The sequence below is a fragment of the Phoenix dactylifera genome, chromosome 4, assembly GCF_009389715.1.
Source record: "Phoenix dactylifera cultivar Barhee BC4 chromosome 4, palm_55x_up_171113_PBpolish2nd_filt_p, whole genome shotgun sequence".
Classification (NCBI taxonomy): domain Eukaryota; kingdom Viridiplantae; phylum Streptophyta; class Magnoliopsida; order Arecales; family Arecaceae; genus Phoenix; species Phoenix dactylifera.
Genome location: NC_052395.1, coordinates 23,164,792 through 23,187,298, shown reverse-complemented (window position 1 = coordinate 23,187,298; position 22,507 = coordinate 23,164,792). Strand labels below are relative to the sequence as shown.

Below are 22,507 nucleotides of genomic sequence, written 5' to 3'. Positions count from 1 at the left end.
ATAATTTGATCTGCATGTAAGCTTAGACAAAGTAAAACTACGTGCCCATACCAGGAATTTTTCCAACATAGCATTTGTTAATTAGGAGAAATGTGTGGATCACATATATGATATATTGCACATAACATAGCAGGAAGTTTAGCCCTATCAGTGTGGTCTGGACAAATCAACAAGAATACATGGTCTATATGCTATTAGCTGGATCCCATATATTTATAAGCCCGATTTTTCAAGCATAAAGAGCAGGGGCTTCTTTATCCAAATAGAATCCAAATAATGTTAGGTTGCCCATCAAACTGTATAATGCTTGTAAGACATTACTCCCATCGCAGTGGATAACAAATCAAGTTCCAAGCTGTGATCTCTATAAAGTTCCCATAGATTTCCAATATCATGCCATCCTCCGGTCCTCCGGATGATATCCAGAATAGACCATATATATCATACAACACAAGTGACAGAGAAAAAATATTAACGTCAACTAATGCCCAAAGATGCAATTATATCTATCAACTACACACCTCTATCGTGGTTCCATCTCCGTGATTGTGGCTTCATTCACTGAGGCTGGACTTGATTTTCCTGTCCTCCTTGATTTTCTTGTTGTGCTTCCACTGGAGCTCTCCCTTCCTGATAAACCAGTCCTCACATCCCTGTCGAGCACCTCTGTCTCACCGCTTGTATCACTTCTTATAAAGGAGGCAGGTGCTGATGGAGCTTGAAGAGTGATAAAGTAACTTCTGAGCATAAGAATGACTGTTGCTATCTCGGGTCTCTCTGCTGGCTCTTCCAGGACGCAGAGTAGCCCGATGTGAATGCACCTCAGTACTTCTGGTAGTTGATACTGATCATCTAGACTCTGGTCGATCACTTGTGATGCTGTTCCTTCATTCCAGTGTCGCCAGACCTGTTCAAAGAATAGGTTTAGAGGATTTCAAATGCTAACAAGATGGGAGGCTACTGAGAGCAGTAGATCAACCTATGTTTTTTTTTTCCTTTTCCTTTTTCTTTGGCAGGCATGGGCAAGTCAGATAGCTAAGAAGATCTGAAGAATGCTTACATAGCTAAGAAGGTCTGAAGAATTCTCAGATCCCTGGAATCCACTATTCCTCCGCCCAGTCACAATCTCCAAAACTAGTACGCCATAACTGAAAACATCTGATTTGGTGGAGAAGAGCCCATGCAAGGCATATTCTGGTGCCATATACCCACTACCATAACGAAATTAAGAAGGCATTAGATTTTTCTCCACGAGGACATACTTATAATTCAAGACAGATATCAGAATAGTTCTGGATTGGACATCTTTCCACTAATTATTCAGAAACGAAAAATTAAAAAAGTCAACACTTACTATGTCCCAGCAATTTGACTAGTGCTTCCTTGGATCTCATCGCAGAAAAGCTTTGCAAGACCAAAGTCTGAAATTTTAGGGTTCATGTCCCCATCCAGCAAGATATTACCTGCTTTTAGATCCCGATGAATGATCTTTAATCGAGAATCTTCATGAAGATAGAGAAGCCCACGGCCAATCCCTTCAATAATTTTGTACCGCCTTCCCCAGTCTAGTTGTTGTCGTCTAATAGGGTCTATTTCATCCAAGTAAGATTGATAAATTAAATTAATATCATAATGACTAACAAGTACAGCTAGGCCATGCGATCAACAAGATGTTAGTAACACTAAGCAGTTTTATCACGGGTGGGCTAGCCACCTCGAAATCGAAAGAACAAAAATCAGATATATCATAAACATTTACCCAAAAATAGCATGGAAGACAATTAAAACTTAGTAGCATGCAAAAATGATGCCATCATTGATAGTCATCTTAATAAATGGAGTCCAGATACAAGAAATCAAGCTATGCAAAACGATGGCATTCGCATCGAACCATAATGCAAGAATCATAGCATGGAAAGCCAGATAACAGCTGAAACAGAAAATCCCGAGTACCAAAGTATGTTCAAGGTAATGCAAACTTAAATTAGACTGAATAAAGAGTATAAAGTAAACCTAAAGAGGAAAAACATGTTGGGTTTTGACCCACATGACCACGACGTGGTCAGTTACGAGGATTACCGTAACTGTCTCCTTGAGAAGTGGAAGCATTATCCTTGATGGTAGGATAACATAACGGGGTCTCACCCTCTGCCTTGAAGGGGAACACAGAAAATTGGACTCCATCTCCTGGGTGTTCGAACAGGGGCCAAGAGGGAGATACGAACTAAGGACTTGATCATTCAGAAATCAATGGATCCAGGTATGCTTCCCTTTTTTCATGGTTGGTTCATGATCCTATTTACAGATGGTATAACATGTGGTATCAGAGCCTGGTTCATCCTAGAACCAGATCACTGTAAAGGGTAGAACTAGATCACGGTAAAAGGCTCATTTTTGACTGTCCATGGATAGTCCTCCACGGCCGCAGGGACTTGGCAATGGGATGGTCCGACCCTGTGATGGCCGGCAAAACAACCCCAATGCCGAGAGTCGACCATTGCGTTGTCCCTGGATGGGTTTTTGATGATTCCAAGCAACCCCAATGCCGGATCCATGGATTTGAGAAACAACCCTTCAATGCCGGATCCATGGATTTGAGAAACAACCCCACCCGGGGTTTGACCTTGCTGACGCCGGATCTGGCCGGCATATGGCGCCGCGAGCCATCAAAGGATCCGGCGTAGCCGCCGGCCATGGTCTGCCTCCCACCCTTTAAAAAAAAAAAAAAAAGGAGGAAAACTTACCGGATGATCGCCGTCGGGCGGCGTATTCCTGCGGGTGACGCCGTCGGGCGGCGTTTCGTCCGGCGTCGGGCCCATCCCGGTGACGCCGTCGGGCGGCACTTCGTCCAGCGGCATGATCGCCGCCCGCCGCTCCTAAGGGCCGACGGGCTGGGTTCGGCGGAACCCCAGCCCGCCGGCGTTGCCCCTGCTGGCGTGCGACCGCCGGTGGGCTCGCCATCGGGCGGCGACTCCACCGGAGGGAGGCGGCGCGCTCGCCGCCCGGCGATCGGAGGCAGGCGGGCTGGGTTTGGCGGAACCCTAGCCCGCCGCTAAAAGAGGAGGAAGACGGGTCGGGCCGACCCGTCTTCAGTTCTTTTAAAAATATATATATATATTAATTTATTCATAACGGGTCCGGGTTTTGAGTTTCGACCCGAACCCGTAATCGTTAACCCGCTATGAAACAGGCATAACAGGCATAACGAGTTCGGGTTTTTGGGTTTCGATCCGAAACCCGAATTCGTTTAGCCAATAGAAGAGAAATTTTAGTTAAGCCCTTATGAAAAACATTTTATTTTTTCATACAGCCCTCCCGGGGATGTTAAAAGAATGAAATGTTTCTGTTTAAGTCCCTGTGAAACATTCTATTTATACTGAAGTCTTAGAGGGCTGTTACAAGATGAAAATGTTTCTATTAAGTCCCTGTAAAATATTTTATTTATACTGAAATCCTTAGAGGCCTGTTAAAAGATGAAATTGTTTCTGCTAAGCCCCTGTGAAATATTTTATTTATGTTGACATCCTTCCAGGGCTGTAAGAAACAAAATATGTTAATTTAGTCCCTGTAAAGCATATCATTTATGCAGAGGTCCTCAAAATATGTTAATTTAGTCCCTGTAAAGCATATCATTTATGCAGAGGTCCTCAAAATATGTTAATTTAGTCCCTGTAAAACATATTATTTATGCAGAGGTCCTTGTAGGGTAATGTGATTAAAAAAAAAAAAATTTGTCATTTATTTTACATTTTAATATACTTGATAGCATGATATGACACATGTACTGATTGTGTAGATTAGTAAAATATTAAATACATGTTTTATTTTAATTTGTCATATTATGAATTGTCAATTATATGCAATGTCATTATTTTAATTTGATGTCTATATTATGAAATAGTTTGGTAGTTGCCAAAGTAACCCAACTAGAATGTTTAATAGACATCAAGTCATCAAATACTCTAATCCCAGGTATTAAGATAATGACTTTGCAAATTATGACTTATAGTTTTTCAATCATGAGATATTATGGATTGGCCCAAAGGTGCACCACTTTCAAATGATTGATTTGCTGAGTTAGTATAATTAATGAGTATCCTTGATTTAATAGGTTTTGGATGCTCAAAGGCAACAGACCTATTTGAATTTTGGACCTATATCATTAATTATTCCTAGGTGAATTGGGAATCACCATAATAGTAATTTAGTATTTCATGATTACTACCCAAAGGTGTATTATGGTAATACTGTTTATGTTATTCATCATTATTGCTAACTCAAAGTGTTAATGTTGTAAGAATTTTCTTATTGTTAATTTTCTTATTGCAGTATCTATTCCTGTTTCGCTTCATTCGCAAGCTTCATCTGTTACGATTTTTAATGGAACTAATTTCTCAGAGTGGAATGAACAAGTCCAGTTTCACCTAGGTGTTCTGGATCTTGATTTAGCACTCCGATCTGAGAAACCGGCTGACATTACTGATTTGAGCAGCTCGGAAGAAAGATCTTTTTATAAGACTTGGGAAAGATCGAACAAATTGAGCATTATGTTTGTGCGGATGAGTATAGCGAACAATATCAAGTCAACGCTTCCTGAATGTGACAGTGCTCAAGCATTATTGAAAATTGTGGAAGAACGTTTCCGATCTGCTGATAAGTCTCTGGCTGGGACATTAATGGCTAAACTTACCACCATGAAATTTGATGGTACTTGTGGGATGCATGAGCATATCCTTGAAATGACAAATATAGCTGCTAAGCTGAAGGCTCTTGGGATGGATGTGAATGAATCCTTTTTAGTTCAATTTATTTTGAACTCCTTGCCTCCTCAATTTGGATCATTTCAAATTCACTATAACACTATTAAGGATAAGTGGAATGTGAATGAATTGACCAGTATGCTTGTACAAGAGGAGACAAGACTTAAGCAACAAGGACATCATTCTGTCAATCTTGTAAGTCATGGAGCCAAGAAGAAATGGAAGAAGCCAAGAAAGGGCATGAAGAGTGGACCATCCAAGGGTAAAGAGCCTCATCATGATACCGAGGTTCATAAGAAGAAGCAAAACAAAGATAGATGCCATTTTTGCAAGAAATTGGAACACTATCAGAAGGACTGCCATAAACGCAAGGCATGGTTTGAAAAGAAAGGTAAGCCTTTGGCTTATGTATGTTTTGAATCAAACCTTACTGAAGTTCCTTCTAATACTTGGTGGTTTGACTCAGGTTCTAATGTTCATGTTTCAAATACGATGTAGGGATTCCTTACAACCCAGATGCAAGATCCAAATGAGAGTTTTATCGTTTTGGGGAATGGGGTTAGAGTTCCTGTAACAGCTGTTGGAACCTATCGTTTGTTTTTAAATACTGGTTGTCATTTAGATTTGCTTCAGACTCTTTATGTTCCTTCTATTTCTAGAAATTTGATTTCTGTTTCTAAACTTGATGTTGAAGGATATTTCTTTAAAATTGGGAATGGTAGTTTGCGTCTTTTCAAAGACAATCTCTTCATTGGTTCTGGTGTCTTGTGTGATGGTTTATATAAAGTAAATCTTGATAATCATTTTGCTGAAACTCTTATGACCTTGCATCGTAATGTTGGAATTAAACGAAACCTGATAAATAAAAAATCTTCTAACTTGTGGCATAAAAGATTGGGTCATATATCCAAAGAAAGATTAGAGAGATTAGTAAAGGATGGAATTTTGTCAAACTTAGACTTTACTGATCTCGGTATGTGTGTAGACTGCATTAAGGGAAAGCAAACCAAACACACAAAGAAAGTTGCCACAAGAAGTGAAGAACTTCTTGAAATTATCTATACAGACATTTGTGTGCCTTTTGACTCCCCATCATTTGGTGGAGAGAAGTATTTTATCACCTTTATTGATGATTTTTCACGTTATGGTTATGTCTATTTGTTGCATGAAAAATCTCAGGCAGTGGATGTCCTAGAGGTATACATTACTGAGGTTGAAAGACAATTAGATAGAAAGGTGAAAATTGTCAGGTCTGATAGAGGTGGTGAATATTATGGTAGGTATGATGAAACAGTACAACACCCTGGCCCATTTGCTAAACTCTTAGAAAAGCATGGCATACGTGCTCAATACACTATGCCGGGAACGCCACAGCAGAATGGAGTAGCTGAAAGGCGTAATCGTACACTTATGGATATGGTTAGGAGTATGTTAAGTAATTTTTCGTTACCCATATCGTTGTGGATGGAAGCCCTTAAGACTGCTGTATACATATTAAACCGGGTTCCTAGTAAGGCAGTTCCAAAAACTCCTTTTGAGTTATGGACAGGAAGGAAACCGAGTTTAAGACACCTGCATGTTTGGGGTTGTCCAGCGGAGGCCAGAATTTATAATCCACATGAAAAGAAATTGGATTTTAGAACGATTAGTGGATACTTTATAGGTTATCCCGAAAAATCCAAAGGGTATAGGATTTACTGTCCTAACCATAGTACGAGAATTATAGAGACCGGTAATGTCAAATTCATTGAGAATGGTGAAACCAGTGGGAGTGATAAACCACAAAATGTGAAAATTCAAGAAGTTAGGGTGCAAGTCCCTTTACCCATGACTTCTAAGAAAATTGTTGTTCCTACAGTTGTCACACAGTTTAATAACAATGAACAACAAATTAATGATCAAACACTCCATAATGAAGTTATCACCACTGAACAAGTTGTAGAAGAACCACAAGGGATGACATTAAGGAGATCTCAAAGAGAAAGAAGATCTGCCATTCCAAATGATTATATGGTTTATCTACAAGAACTTGATTTTGATATAGGGACAAGAAAAGATCCGGTTTCTTTTAAACAAGCCATAGAAAGTATTGATTCTACTAAATGGATTGATGCCATGAAAGATGAGTTAAAATCAATGGATCAGAATGAAGTCTGGGATGTCGTTGATTTGCCCGAAGGTTGTAAGACAGTTGGGTGTAAGTGGGTCTTTAAGACCAAGCTCGACTCAAAGGGTAATGTTGAACGACATAAAGCCAGACTGGTGGCCAAGGGTTTCACTCAGAAAGGAGACATTGATTATAAAGAGACCTTTTCTCCTGTATCTAAAAAGGACTCATTTAGAATCATTATGGCTTTGGTTGCACATTATGATTTAGAGTTGCACCAAATGGATGTAAAAACTGCTTTTCTGAATGGGAGTTTAGATGAAGAAGTCTATATGGACCAGCCCGAAGGTTTTCCATTAAAGAGAAAAGAACACATGGTTTGCAAATTAAAGAAGTCAATATATGGTCTTAAACAAGCTTCCCGACAATGGTATCGCAAGTTTAATGATACCATCATTTCCTTCGGTTTTAAGGAAAACACTGTTGATCGGTGTATATACCTGAAGGTCAGTGGGAGCAAGTTTATCTTTTTGGTCCTATATGTTGATGACATATTGCTTGCCAGTAGTGATCTTGGCTTATTGTTTGAAACTAAGGTTTTTCTCTCAAAGAACTTTGAAATGAAAGATATGAATGAGGCAACCTATGTGATAGGCATTGAAATATTTCGTGATCGATCACGTGGATTGTTAGGGTTGTCTCAAAAGGCATATATAGACAGAGTTCTAGAGAGATTTGGTATGGAGAACTGTTCAGCCAGTGTTGTTCCAATTCAGAAAGGGGATAAATTTAGTCTCATGCAATGCCCACAGAATGAATTGGAACGTAAGCAGATGGAAAATATACCTTATGCTTCTGCAGTTGGTAGCTTGATGTACGCTCAGACCTGTACCAGACCGGACATCAGTTTTGCAGTTGAAATGCTAGGAAGATACCAAAGTAATCCAGGGATGGATCACTGGAAAGCTGCAAAGAAGGTGATGAGATACTTGCAAGGAACAAAGAATTACATGCTTACATATAGAAAGTCAGATAGCCTTGAGGTGATTGGCTATTTGGATTCAGACTTTGCTGGATGTGTGGATAGTAGAAAGTCAACGTTTGGCTATTTGTTCCTATTAGCTGGAGGAGCAATCTCATGGAAAAGTGCCAAACAGACAAGCACTGCTTCGTCCACCATGGAAGCAGAATTTGTGGCATGCTTTGAGGCCACAGTTCATAGTTTGTGGCTGCGTAACTTCATCTCGGGACTTGGGATTGTCGACTCTATTGCCAGGCCGCTGAGAATCTTTTGTGACAATACTGCAGCCGTCCATTTCTCCAAAAACGACAAATATTCTAATGGTGCCAAGCACATTGAACTTAAATATTTTGTTGTCAAGGAGGAAGTTCAGAAACAAAATGTGTCTATAGAAAATATGAGGACAGAGCTCATGATTGCCGATCCTTTGACAAAAGGTTTACAACCGAAGACTTTTAAAGAGCATGTTGAAAGAATGGGTCTTAGTTGTAATCCATGATATTAATTGAGGATTGTATTATGTTTATTTCTTTGACACTTAGATATAATTGATTATGTTTCTGTTTTTCCTGTTCTTCAAATATATGTACATGTATGGGGTTTGAATGTATGATTACAGGAATTGTCTCTGACAAAGACATAATGTTTGACCATTAAAGATACTTCTCATTTATGGACTGTGGTTAAATAATTTGCTAGTGTTGTAGTACTTGGAAGGAACTATGTCATTATGTTGATGTGGAACCACCTTGACTCGCATTAGTAAGTTATTTAATTATGGTATTATGATGACCCAACTGACTATGGATTAGAATGATGCGCGCCTAATGTTTATATCATTCTAACCAAAGTATGGTCATATGGGCCAAGTGGGAGAATGTTGGGTTTTGACCCACATGACCACGACGTGGTCAGTTACGAGGATTACCGTAACTGTCTCCTTGAGAAGTGGAAGCATTATCCTTGATGGTAGGATAACATAACGGGGTCTCACCCTTTGCCTTGAAGGGGAACACAGAAAATTGGACTCCATCTCCTGGGTGTTCGAACAGGGGCCAAGAGGGAGATACGAACTAAGGACTTGATCATTCAGAAATCAATGGATCCAGGTATGCTTCCCTTTTTTCATGGTTGGTTCATGATCCTATTTACAGATGGTATAACAAAACATGTATCAAGTGTTGTAATAGGCTAGTAAGAAATATATACAGCTTAGCTCAGTGGACGACTCATCACAACAGGGTTATATAAGTAACAACCTAATGATGTTCCAAGTTGCTTAAAACCAAGGAAGTACTATGGAAATGGTTATGAAAAATATGAATGTAGAAAATGGAGCATACCAAATAAAAATTTGTCAAGGCTTGTATTTGGAAGGTACTCATAGACAAGCAACCCTCTTGTTCCTCGAGGCAACAACCCAACAACTTAACAAGGTTTCTATGTTGAAGCTTGGCAACCAGAACAACCTCATTTCTTAACTCTACTAGTCCTTGCCCTGAACTTCCTGAGAGCCTTTTCACAGCTATTTCTTGTCCATCCCGCAGGGTCCCCTGGATAAGATTCAAAAGGCATAAAAAAGCAATTACCGTTTGTCAAATCAATAACAATGTTCACAACTCTATGAGTGACCTTGAAGACCTCAGTCTAGATAATTACCTTGTAAACCGGTCCGAAACCACCTTCTCCCAGCTTATTTGCATTGGAGAAGTTATCTGTGGCATCTCTAAGGTCGCCCAAATCAAATAATAATGGTTTGGAACTTCTGAACGCCTCATCTCCATCAACTACTCCCGAAACAAGCTTAACTACATAAGAAACCAGTCCATTTGTCTTGAAATGGATTTCTTAGAACAATGATGCAGCAAGAAAGACTTACTGTGTGCTCTCCTAAATATTTTCCTTCTACGTAAGTAGATACAGATGGCAAAAAGGACCACCAGTGCAGCAACGACGGAGATGGAAACAATTAGAACTATTTTTGGAGTGTTATTACTTTTCCCTGCATCAAAAGAAAATTTAGCAATGAGACAATATCATTTAGGAATGATGATGTAGGAGGATCACTAAACTTAATGTGGATTATTTTGATCACTATGAATGGAGCTACATAGGATCCAGGAAAAAGATTCACCATATCGGAAAGCCGAACTTTTGAAGACCATAACTTGATCATAGGTTGCTCGATTGAGATTTTTTTTTTTGAAATCGGATAACTTTTCGAGATGTATGATATGACAGTTCTCTCTAAATGGGGCAGTGCCCTTAGCAATCAGGTCTAAATTCCATCATTTGAATCTTGAAGTGGAACGGTTAAACTAAAAGTTTTCTTTTAAAAAAAGACTTTAATCAGGTCTATCTCACAATCTGAGAAAAATTCGGTGGAGCAACAAAAGGCAAAGTTGATATATAAGTCGAAATATATCTTTTGTAAGATTTTAACCTTTTCATGTTCATTCCTACTAGTCAATGTATTTTTGACAAGTTAGTCCCAATCAAATTAGAAAAGTAATCCAATCTGAATTGTGTAAGGATAGACCTCTACGGATATAAGAAAGAAAGGTTATGTACCTGAGGTCTGATTCATCCATTAATCATTAATGAACAAAGGGAATTTAAACCCTACTTTCGCCAATTTTTCATATTTTCTCAATTTTTTTTGAGATTTCGAGTTGAACAGGTTGAGAAAATTATTCCTTCTCTCCGATCAGATCGAACAAAGGTATAACCAAGACCAAATTAAACCGCAAATCGCTGCCATACATACTAAAGACCAAAAACTTTAATTACTAATTGCTTAGACAATCTATTTTCCTTCTAAGAAATCAAAACTAGCAATAAATAAGTTTGTTTTTGAAGTTGATAAACTAAGATGGGCTCTTAGAACCTTGAAGGGAAGTTTCATAGCATACTCCCTCCATCAAACTATTGATGCAGCATTGATCTACCAATATGCAGGAAGGTTGCCTGTGATTAGCACATTAGACAGTGATATTCAGACATGGAAGTGGAAGGCATTTATTGTGCTGCCATCTTTGTATCATATATCTATTCATTCCTTAATACCAGTCATTCGAAAAATTAAAGCAAATATCATTTCATGCGTTGCCAAGCATGTCTTCGGAGGAACAAATAGGACGACAAACTGGATGGCTTCATATGTGGCTAATTATGGTGGCTAAGTGCTTTAGAAAGCTTCTTCAATTTTACCTACCTATTTGTCGTACATCGTATTAGCTAATATGAGTGGCTGTTTTACTCTAGGCTTTGTAAAGTTGTCGGTCCAACATAAAAAAAAGAAATGGCTTTCTATGCCTGTAAGGTCATGTTTTATCGTAGCTCAAGTAATGGGACTAATCTATTAATAATATTATCAATACGATTCTTTTTTTTGAATAAGAAGTAGGATTTTTATTTAGAGCGATTCTTTATTTTGGATTGTATATTAAATGTTATTAATAAGATTCTTTGTTTTGAGTAATAAAAAGAACTCTTATTTAATATAGTTATTATTTTGGATAGTCTATTATATAAATCTAAAATGACTATAGCCTTCATCAAACTCTCTATTTTTGGGGAGGACTCATCATATTCATCATTTTTTTTTGTTTTAATAATTTTATAAAATCCTAATATCTTCCTTCTTGATGAGTAAATATCTTCTTCTTGATGAATGAAAGAGATGGGTAAGAGAGAATGGGATTTACTGCCACTTCAATCTCGCCAGCGTTTTCCTAAGCCATGGATTTGGCACTGAAGTCCAAAAGTAGCAAAGAGAGTCACACCTAGCCAAATCCTGTTAAAGATTTATTTTTAATATAAGTCCCTATATCATGTAGGAAAAAGAAATGATATCTGGTGAACAGTGATTTATGAAAATTTCTCTCACAAAATGATTTAAGAAAATAATTTATTGTTATTTTGTTCTTTAATTTGTACTATAATGGTTCTTTAATAACTTCAGTCATTTTCAAAAATTTATAGATCTTAGCAGTTTCACATATACTATTTCCAGTATCACAGCAAATAGTGACAACAAAGGAGGTTCATTTAAAACATCAGTGTTACCGAAGCTATATATTAGAATAGTTTTAAGTAAATTGGCATCATTGGGTATTCTGTTAGTGTCTGGTTCGGCGGTGGGGTGTCCATAGTAACTTTCCAGTTCCTGGTTGTTGATTCCAATAGTCTGCTACTAAAGCTTCTTCCATGAATGCTAGAGTTACTAAAGGATGTCTGTACCTGTCCTATTAGTGAACTTCAGACTGATCCGGAATGGATTCAGAATTTGCAAATGTTTCTCCAGATGACCGATGCTTTCGTCATTTTGTCTTCCTCCTGGTGCAGCTAAAGCTGCATCTTTTGTAATAAGCTGATTTGATTTGATTTATCCTTAACTGTTCTCCATCAGTCAACAGCCTCCATGCCCATTTAGTGAGAAGCGCCCGTTGAATCATGCTCAATTCAGGATGCCCAGTCCCCCCTTCCAGTTGACCAGGTTAGACGTCGGTAAAGAACTAGGCTTGCCACACCATAGAAAGCTTCTTCTCAACTTATCTAATTTAGGCCCTGTTTAGTGGAGCTGTTGGAAGTAGAGCTGTCTGAAGTAGAGCTGTTATAAAAAGCTGTTTGTTGTTTGGTAACTATATTTTTAAAATGCTGTGGCACTTTAACATATATTTGGTAAACAAACTGAGAAAGTACTTTTATATGATAAAATTACCATAAAGAACATTGCATAGTATTATACAATAGAGCATGATAAAACATAACATATATTAGTACATAATATACGATATAGTATAATATTACTGTAATATAAAATATTATTATTATAATGTAGTAATATGATATTGCATAGCATAGCATAATGTAATATAATTATTAGAGTAAATTAATTTTCTATAATATAACATAATATTAAATTATTTAACATAACATATTAATGTATTATGATATAATATAATATATATTATATTTATAGTATAATACAATAATAAAGGTATAAAATATTATAATTATTAGTATTAATTAATTTCTCATAATATGACATAATATTAAATTATTTAAAATAACATATTAATGTATTATGATATAAGGTAATATAATATAATATGTATAGTATAATACAATAATAAAGGTATAAAATAATATATTATTAGTATAAATTAATTTTTCATAATATAACATAATATTAAATTATTTAACATTACATATTAATGTATTATGATATAATGTAATATAATAATATACTTATAGTATAATACAACAATAAATAACCATTTATCTGTTTAATAGATTATCTCTTTACTTAACTATTTGCAATGGCGACAAATTCACTGTACTTATCAATATCATAAGGATCAGATTATTTGCCACTCACTCATTATTTTTCTTTATATTTATTTATTTATACGTTCATTCGTATATATATTTTTATTTATGTATTTATTTATTTATTATTTTATCCATTGAAATATATTTATTTATTATCTTATTTATTTATTCATTCATTCATTCATTTATATAAATATTTATTTATGCATTTATTTATTTATTTATTTATTCTTTTCTTTTCTTTTCTTTTATTTTATTTCCTTTTCTTCTTTTTTTGTTCTTTTCTTTTTTTTCTTCTCTTCTTCTCCTTCCTTCCTCTGCGCCCTTCTCCGTAGCACCGGAAGGGGGCCAGGCCGTGGCGGCCGCCGGAGGGGGCCGGGCCGTGGCCGGCGGCAGTCTCGGTGGCCGACGGCGCCGGAGGGGGTGCGGCACTACGGCGGCGGGGGAGAGGGACGGGGTGCAGCGGCGGGGGAGAGGGACGGGGTGCGGCGGCGGGGGAGAGGGAGGCACTGCAGCAGCGGCGGGGGAGGGGGAGGCACTGCAGCGGCGGCGGGGGAGAGGGAGGCACTGCAGCGGCGGCGGGGGAGAGGGAGGCACAGCAGCGGCAGCGGCGGCGGCGGTGCGAGGGGAGGGGTGGGGGTGCTGGTGGGTTGGGAGGTGGGTTGGGAGAGGAACAGGGCGGGGGGAGGGGGGGGTGGGGGCGGGTCGGTTGGGAGAGGAACAGGCGGTACGACAAGGTTTTGGGAGAGGAATTTTTTTTTACATGGGGGTATTTTGGTCAAAAATACAGCTTTCCGAAAAAGCTGAAAACAGCATTTTCGGAAAGCTCCAAATTAGAGCTTCCCCCCAAAAGCTGTTTTCAGCTTCTCGCAGCTTTTCAAAAAATTTACCAAACACCATTTTTTAGCTAAAAGTACTTTTGGAGGGCCAGAAAGTACTTTTTGGCCCTCCAAAAGCTCCCAAACAGGACCTTAGTCAGTAACCAAGTTGGAAGGAGAAACAGAGACATGGTAGAGAGACAGGGCTGAGAGCACCAAATTTATCAATGTGAGCCTGCCACCCGCTGACAACTGTCATCTTCTGGCCTGCGAACTTTTGTTCGAATTTCTTCAGCTATGGCTGCCAGTCGATTTCTGTAAGAGCTTAACGAGTCGAGAAGACCGAAGGTGGTTGCAGTGCACCCTAGGTAAACCTGAAAACATCTCGGAGTTGATATCCATGGCACCAGTATAAGATCCAGGTGAGTGATCCGAGTGGTATGTGCTTCACAAAAAAGAATGGATGCCGAGGATCCCGTCATTCCTGCGATCAGGGACAAGACCTTTGATATAATCCGAGACACTAGCTCTGTGCAAAACTCTTACAAGTGTCCGAGGTTGGAACAGATAGGGTGACAAATAATATACCTGGGCTTAGGGTTTTTTCTTTTTCTTTTTCCTTTTTTTTCCTTTATTTCTTGGTAGGATAGGGTAATCCCCGAATTACAAAATGATACAATCGGTTTAACAGAAAGCAATATGCTAAGACATTCTTTTGCTTATCGGTGACAAAAATTGTCTGCTCTTACATCCATCAATCTCACAGCACTAGCGTGGCTCCATTTCAGTGATAGAAAGACCATTAATAGAGTTTGGTATCAATCTCGCTGTGCTTCCGTTAGAGTCCTCACTCCCTGAGAAACCAGTTCCCATATTCCTAACTTTCACCTCTGACTCGCTTGTTGTTCCACCTCTTACAAAGAAGGCAGGCATTGAAGGAGCTGGGAGACTAACAGAGGAACTAGTAAGCATGAGCACGATTGATGCCATGTCAGGTCTTTCTTGTGGATCTTCCTGGATGCATAGCAGCCCGGTGTGAATGCATCTCAGTACTTCTTGCGATGTATACCGATCACCTAGACTTTGGTCGATCATCTGTAACGCCATTCCTTCATTCCAGTGTTGCAAAACCTATTTAACAAATATGTTTTGAGGAACTTGGAGTTATTGCAGAGATTTTAATAAATGCAATAGATGTTGGTGAAAGAAGATCCACTTAAGGCCAGATGAATGAATACTTACATAGCTTAGAAGGTCTGCAGCTTGCCCGGATCCTTGGAAACCATTAGTCCTCCGACCAGTCAAGATCTCTAAAACTAGCACCCCATAACTAAAAACATCTGATTTAGTGGAGAAGTGCCCGTGCCTAGCGCATTCAGGAGCCATATATCCACTGCCATAAAGAATTTGATCATATCAGATTTTCTCTGTGAGGAGATACTGATGATTTAGGTTGGAGATCAGAATAGCAATTGGTTGGATTTTTATTTTTCAGTTAAGATAAGGCATTGCTGCGGTTGCACTTACTGTGTCCCTGCAATTCGACTACTGTTTCCTTGGGGCTCACTCGTGCTGAAAAGCTCTGCGAGTTCGAAGACTGATATCTTAGGTTCATGTCCCGATCTAGCAGGATATTACTTGCTTTTAGATTTTGATGAATGATACTCAGCGGAGAATCCTCATGAAGATAAAGAAGCCCCCTGCCAATTCCTTCAATGATCTTGTACCTCCTTCCCAAGTCTAGTTGTTTTCGTCCAATAGGATCTACTTCATCCAAGTAAATTTTGGTAAATTAAATTGATATCTTAGAGCTCCAACTAACAATAACAATGAAGATGTGATAAATAAGGTGTTAGAAACATTTAGAAGGTAAATATTTACGAATTTTTTGCATAAATACTGATACCGGAAGCGTGGGAAAACAATCTCCTGCTGTTCTGCTGCTGATTTCAAACAACCAAAACAGAGAAACAGGGTATGTTCTTGGGCTCAAAACAGAGCTTCTGCATTTTTTTTTTTTTTCATTCACAGAAAAGACAATGGAAGGAAGAAGAACGGCGGCCCCTTTACATCCCTTTTTATAGGGCCACGGACTCACTCTAAATCCCTAACAAAAGGACTCAATGCGTAATCAAATCCTAATAAAAAAAGACTCCTAATTAAATCTGAATTCAGAACTAAAACAGGACTACAAACAAACTCAATTCAGAAATTTTAAACAGACTAGGACTCGATTTAGCCAACATTCAGAAACTTGTAAACTGTGGGATTGATCTCTGGGAACGTGAGATCAATCCCAATTTCCCCACAGCCTGGGGGAACCTTGCATCTTCTTTGCTTGGGCTCGCTCATCCAAGTTTCTTTGCTCCCGCACCAGCAGAATTTCAGCAGCTGGTTCCTCTGGTTCGGCAGATGGATTAGCAATTCCTAGGACAGCAAGAATGTTAGCAGCATGTCCTACATCAATCCCCTCCGCGTGGAAAGAACTCGACCTCGAGTTTCTCTCTGGATACAGTTTCTCCCTTGGATCATGGTAATATAGATTAGCAACATTGAAAGTTTTTGAGATCCCCATGTCGTCCGGCAGATCAATCACATATGCATTACTGTTTATCTTTTTTAAGACCTTGTACGGCCCATACTTTCATGACTTCCACTTGCTATATGTTCTTACTTAACCATTACCACATTCCCTTCTCTGAACTCCTTATGTCTCCTATGCTCTTCCGCCTTGGCCTTGTACCGAGCATTCATCTCCTCGAGGTGCTTCTTCACGTCTAACTGTGTAGTTTTAACCTTTTCTGCTAAATTTTTTGGTACCACACTTTTCCTAGAAAAATTTTGTGAGATACATGCACCTCAAACCACGGCACCTAGGGTGTCCCCTATACTACAAGAGGCGTTGGACCTTGATTGAATGGTGAAGGAGGACAAGAGCCAAGCGGAATTTGGCTCTTCTTCAACATTGGCTGCGTGCCCGATTTTTCAAGCATAAAGTGGAGGGGCTTCTTTATCCAAATAGAGTCCAGATAACGTTAGGTTGCCCATCAAACTGTATAATGCTTGTAAGACATTACTCCCATCGCAGTGGATAACAATTCAAGTTTCAAGCTGTGATCTCTATAAAGTTCTCATAGATTTCCAATATCATGCCATCCTCCGGATGATATCCAGAATAGACCATATATGTCATACAACACAAGTGACAGAGAACAATTATTAACGTCAACTAATGCCCAAAGATGCAATTATATCTGTCAACCACACACCTCTATCGTGGTTCCATCTCAGTGATTGTGACATCATTCACTGAGGCTGGACTTGATTTTCCTATCCTCCTTAACTTTCTTGTTGTGCTTCCACTGGAGCTCTCCCTTCCTGATAAACTAGTCCTTACATCCCTGTCGAACACCTCTGTCTCACCGCTTGTATCACTTCTTATAAAGGAGGCAGGTGCTGATGGAGCTGGAAGAGTGATAAAGTGACTTCTGAGCATGAGAATGACTGTTGCTATCTCGGGTCTCTCTGCTGGCTCTTCCTGGACGCAGAGTAGTCCGATGTGAATGCACCTCAGTACTTCTGGTAGTTGATACTGATCATCTAGACTCTGGTCGATCACTTGTGATGCTGTTCCTTCATTCCAGTGTCGCCAGACCTGTTCAAAGAATAGGTTTAGAGGATAGCAAAATGCTAACATGATGGGAGGCTACTGAGAGCAGTAGATCAACCTATGTTTTGTTTTTTCCTTTTCCTTTTTCTTTGGCAGGGATGGGCAAGTCAGATAGCTAAGAAGATCTGAAGAATGCTTCCATAGCTAAGAAGGTCTGAAGAATTCTCAGATCCCTGGAATCCGCTATTCCTCCGCCCAATCACAATCTCCAAAACTAGTACGCCATAACTGAAAACATCGGATTTGGTGGAGAAGAGCCCACGCAAGGCATATTCTGGTGCCATATACCCACTACCATAAAGAAATTGAAAAGATATTAGAATTTTCTCCACAAGGACATACTTATGATTCAAGTGGGATATCAAAACAGTAATGGACTAGATATCTTTCCACTGATTACTCGGAAAAGAAAGATTAAAAAATTAAGCACTTACTATGTCCCAGCAATTCGACTCGTGCTTCCTGGGATCTCATCTATGCCGAAAAGCTTTGCAAGACCAAAGTCTGAAATTTTAGGATTCATGTTTCCATCCAGCAAGATATTACTTACTTTTAGATCTTGATGAATGATCCTTAATCGAGAATCTTCATGAAGATAGAGAAGCCCACGGCCAATCCCTTCAATAATCTTGTACCGCCTTCCCCAATCAAGTTGTTGTCGTCCAATAGGGTCTATTTCATCCAAGTAAACTTTATAAATTAAACTGATATCATAAATTAAACTTTAGTAGGCAAAGCGAGATAACAGCTGAAACAGAAAATTCAGAGTACCAAGTATGCTAAAGGTAACGCAAAGTTAAATTAGACTGAATAAAGACTATAACCTTAAAGAGGAATGACATGTATCGAGTGTTGTAATAGGCTAGTAGGAAATATGAACAGCTTAGTTCAGTGAATGACTCGTCACAACAGGGTTATATAATTAAAAAACCTGATGATGTTCCTGTTTGCTTAATACCAAGGAAGTATCATGGCAATGATTATGAAAAATATGAATGTAGAAAATGGAGCATACCGAATAAAAATTTGTCAAGGCTTGTATTTGGAAGGTACTCATAGACAAGCAGGCTCTCTTGTTCCTCGAGGCAACAACCCAACAACTTAACAAGGTTTCTATGTTGAAGCTTGGCAACCAAAACAGACTCATTTCTTAGCTCTACTAGTCCTTGCCCTGAGCTTCTTGAGAGCCTTTTCACAGCTATTTCTTGTCCATCCCGCAGAGTCCCCTGGATAAGATTCAAAAGGCGTAAGAAAGCAATTACCGTTCGTCAAATCAATAACAATGTTCACAACTCTATGAGTGACCTTGAAGACCTAAGTCTAGATAATTACCTTGTAAACCGGTCCGAAGCCACCTTCTCCCAGCCTATTTGTATTGGAGAAGTTATCTGTGGCAGCTCTAAGGGCGCCCAAATCAAATAATAATGGTTTGGAACTTCTGAACACCTCATCTCCATCAACTACTCACCAAACAAGCTTAACTACATAAAAAACCGGCCCATTTGTCTTGAATTGGATTTCCTAGAACAATGATGTAGCAAGAAAGACTTACCGTGTGCTCTCCTAAATATTTTCCTTCTACGTAAGTAGACATTGATGGCAAAAAGGACCAGTAGTGCAGCAACGATGGAGATGGAAACAATTAAAACTATTTTTGGAGTGTTATTACTTTTCCCTGCATCAGAAGAAAATTTAGTAATGAGACGATATCATTTAGGCATGATGATCCAGGAGGATCACCAAACTTAATGTACATTATTTTGATCGGTACGAATGAAGCTACATAGGATCCAAAAGAAAGATTTACCATATTGAGAAGCCGAACTTTCGGAGGCCATAATTTAATCATAAGATAACTTTCGGATAACTTTTCTAGATGTATAATATGACACTTATCTACTTCTCTCTAAAAGGGGCAGTGCCCTTAGCAATCAGGTATAAATTCCATCATTTAGATCTTTAAATGGATCGATCAAACTAAAAATTTTCTTTTAAAAAAGTTTATCTCACAATATAAGAAAAATTAGATGGAGCGACTGAAAGCAAAGTTGATATATGAGCCGATATTTACTTTTTATAAAATTTTAGCTTTTTTAATGTTTATTTCTACTAATTATGTGTATTTTTGAAAATTCGAATTAGAAAATGAATCTAATCTAAATTGAGCAAGGTAGACCTCACTACTGCTATCAGAAAGAGAGAATATGTACCTCAGGTTTGATTCATCAATTAAGGGCTCGTTTGGTTCGCGGGAAGCATTTTCCTTCCTAGGAATATGATTCCTGAGAAACAAATTTCTAGGAAGAGGATGCCTAGGAAAGTACTTTTGGCATATTTGGTTGACCATGGGAAAGTGACAAATTTCCAAGGTGCTTATGTTTGGTTGGCCATCTACTTTCCTAGGAAAGTTATATATAATTCCTATTATGCCCTTAATAAAAATTAAGTTTTTAATGCCTCTTTAATGCTTCTTTAATGCTGAAGGGACTTTTTGGGAAAAAGTAAAAATGGAGTGATTCCCGCCATGTTTCTCATGGGAAAGACTTCTCCCATGAAATGTGGGAATCACATTCCCATGGGAATACTACTTTCCCTTCTCTCTCCTTTGAAAACTCCAACCAAACAAGAGGCATCTCATTACTTTCCCGTTGACCACACTTTCCCCCCTTCTTTTCCCGCGAACCAAACGAGCCCTAAATCATCAATTAAACATTAATGAATAAAGGGACCGGAAGATTTCGAGTTGCACATCCTTCTCCCCGGTCGGATCGAACAAACATATAACTAAGACCAAAGTAAACCACAAATCGCTGCCGTACATACTAAAGACCAAAAACTTTAATTACTAATTGCTTAGACACAATCTAATTTCCTTTTGGGAAATCAAAACTAGCAATAAATAAGTTTGTTTTCCTTTACTGCTTTACCCCTTGATCGGAGTTGCATCATTCCCGAGGCAGAACTCTGCTTACTCACCGGTCGTGTCAGTGCTATTGCCACCGTCCGGCGGAGAACTCGATCCCGGCGGCGGCGGGGGGACCCACAAGAGGGAGAAAAAGGGATAGAGCTCAAACCTCACGGCACAGCTCACCTTGAAGACCCGTGCCCCGATACTCCCATAGCAACAGGTAGGCAAAATCCTGACCGCCTGATGGAGACACGTGGAGCAATTCGTATCCGATAGATCACGGGTACACTGTGCCATCCCGTATATATACCCATAACCGGAGTAATTCGTGTACCCCACCACAAACTTAGAATCCATCGCCGCCGCCTCCGACGCGATCTCGTCCATCAGATCGATCGTATGCCGATTGAACGCCGTTGGATCCGAGGTTTTATTCGGATTGGGATCGACATATGTCGCGTTCCCTTCGTCTTCGAGCTGGCCGAAGAAGCGTTGGTCGGAGTAACGGAGCACGCAGAAGTCGAGGCGGATGGCGGCGGACTTGCGAAGGGGGCAGTGGCTGGCGGCGATGGAGGCGGAGCGGTTGAGGCAGGTGGAGCAGTCGGAGGCGGAGACGTCGGGTTTGCACTGCGCAAGGCCGTAGGCGGGGGCAGAGGAGGCGGCGCCGGCGGTGGTGTTGGAGAAGTAACCGTTGTCGCGGGGGGAAGTGTTGAGGTTCGAGAGGAGGAGGTCGAGGTTGGAGGAGAAGGTGCTGGGGACCGTGTAGTTGGTGTCGCCGGCGCAGTAGGCGAGGATGGGGTCATCCTGGGAATAAGTTTTGGTCGGAGCTAGAATCAGAGTATGGAGGATTACCAGAGGGAATAGAGACAAGATGGAAGCCATGATGGGGTATTCTGGGAAGAGCAGGGATAGAGTGGGAATGGAGACGTTGCTTGCATGGTTTCTGATTCGGGACGTGGCTGGAGAGCATGGAGGAGAAGAAAACAGCGGATTTGACGGGAATTGAACGTACATTTGCTTGAAACCACTTTGAGTGCATCTGATTTGCCGATCGTGCCACTTCGAACATAGAAAGCCGGCCCTGAAGTGCTTGGAAGAGGAACGGATTAAAGAAGTAAAAATACACTGCTTGATTTGGCTGACTCCGCCTTTGGATTTGTCTTTCCTCCCTCGGTTATTTTGACGACTCAACCGGCCTGCAATCATAACGTATTCCATTTATTGACAAATTCCAAATTGATAAATAACCCACCATTCCGCTAGACATGGAATAGAGGAGACCGGAGCAGGGAAGGAACCATAAAAAGAAATCATAAAAGGATTTTTATATCAAAAATCAAATTTTATTAAACCGATTGTTATCGGATCATATGGAATATGTTATACAATATCAAATCAGTATATAGTCTCTTACTAAACTGATACTTAATATATCTTATCATTTTTTATTATATCATATACCGATACCGTAATAAAAAAACGATGATACGGAGTCCGATATCCCAACAATAAATCTTGAAAAAGACTCTTCTTGGCTTATGCTAGGGCCATTTACTTATGGCCTGCAGAGAGCAATTTATATAACAAAATTGGTTATACTAAGACAATTAATAATGTCCAAGTTTATTAAATTTATTATATTAGCATATCGGTTTCAATGACAATCACAGTTTTTAAATAAACAAACATAATTCTAAATGGAAGACTCTTCATATATGCCTTATGGTAGGGGCCGTCTCGTGGGCAAATTACGGAGAAAAAGTCCAATTGTATGGACTATACTAAAATAATAAATAATATTTAAGTTCATTAAATTTATTATATTAGTATATCAGTTTCAACTTTCAATCACAATCATAATTTTTAAATAAAAAATAAATAATTTT

General features: G+C 39.2%; 1 pseudogene; it reads right to left on the bottom strand.

The window, feature by feature from the left end:
- Positions 1-125: 125 nt before the first annotated feature.
- Positions 126-21,876, bottom strand: LOC103699204 (annotated as a pseudogene).
- Positions 21,877-22,507: the final 631 nt, after the last annotated feature.